Source organism: Grammomys surdaster, unplaced genomic scaffold (genome assembly GCF_004785775.1).
Source record: "Grammomys surdaster isolate TR1022 unplaced genomic scaffold, NIH_TR_1.0 65, whole genome shotgun sequence".
Taxonomy (NCBI): domain Eukaryota; kingdom Metazoa; phylum Chordata; class Mammalia; order Rodentia; family Muridae; genus Grammomys; species Grammomys surdaster.
Genome location: NW_021604567.1, coordinates 9,078,620 through 9,079,785, shown reverse-complemented (window position 1 = coordinate 9,079,785; position 1,166 = coordinate 9,078,620).

Genomic DNA, 1,166 nt, shown 5'->3' with positions numbered 1-1,166 from the left:
ATATATATATATATATATATATATACACACATATATATATATATATAGCCTGCTACCACACTGGAATAAGAACTGGTAAGGTGAGACATGCTCAAACCCTGGTCATCTCAGAGTTCTGAGACAGCAGGAGTGGGACTGCCCCCTCCCTGCCTCTAAAGCCTGCTATGGAACATGAAACCACACATACCATCTTAGAGAATACTGAGTACTCTCTCTCAATCGAACCACACACTGTGCTTCTTTGGCTCTGTTTTCCCCTTTCTGCCTGGCATGCAGATGCCCCTAGGGGAAACTTGAACTGTAAGTAACCCCCTCCTGTTAGAGACTTTCTCTCTGGGGCCAAAGTATTGGTAGCATCAGGGAACCTCAAGAAGAGACCTTGAAATCACAGCATTTGTCTCAGTCCCTGCTTTCCCAGTCTGGTCTGGCAAGCAGAAGCAGGGTAGCTCCTTAAAGGAAACATGGGCTGTAGACTCTGCCTTTTCCTCTCTGAGACAGTGAGTTGGCAGCACCCAGATACTGCAGGCAAAGAGAGCCAGAACTGAGGACCCAGAAAGAATATCTGTCCTATAAACATATATTGCACATTGTATAAGCTTTTTGACATTTCATTTGGTATCTTCATATTATAAAGTTGTGCTGATATGAAAATTTAGTAAGAATTATAGTATAATCTTTTAATATTATTTCTTTAATATAAAAGATGATAACTTTTTAGGAATCATTTGGTGAAAATAAAACTTATTAATTGATAGATTTCAATAAGGGACTAAATTTTATTGAAAAATTTACTTGTACTTAGACATATGATCTCTAAAAAATCTACAAGTATTTACACAGTATATTAAAATCACCTATCATTTATTTACTGTATAATATATTTAAAAATTAACACATTTCTTTTTTAGCATGTGAAAAAATTAAAATGAGATATGTTCAGTTAGTGTAGAAACTTTAGAAGTTGACATATTTAAACTATTCAGCAAAAAGATTGGTATACGGATTAATATTTAGTGTATTGAATCAAAGATTTTATGACTTTATTGGGTGTAAGTACTACAATAAAATGTAATATAGCTTGTCAACATCATTAAAGATGTTATTATATCTAATTTGGTTTTGCTTACAACTTTCACTAATATTTGTTTTCATCAGTGTCCGGTCTA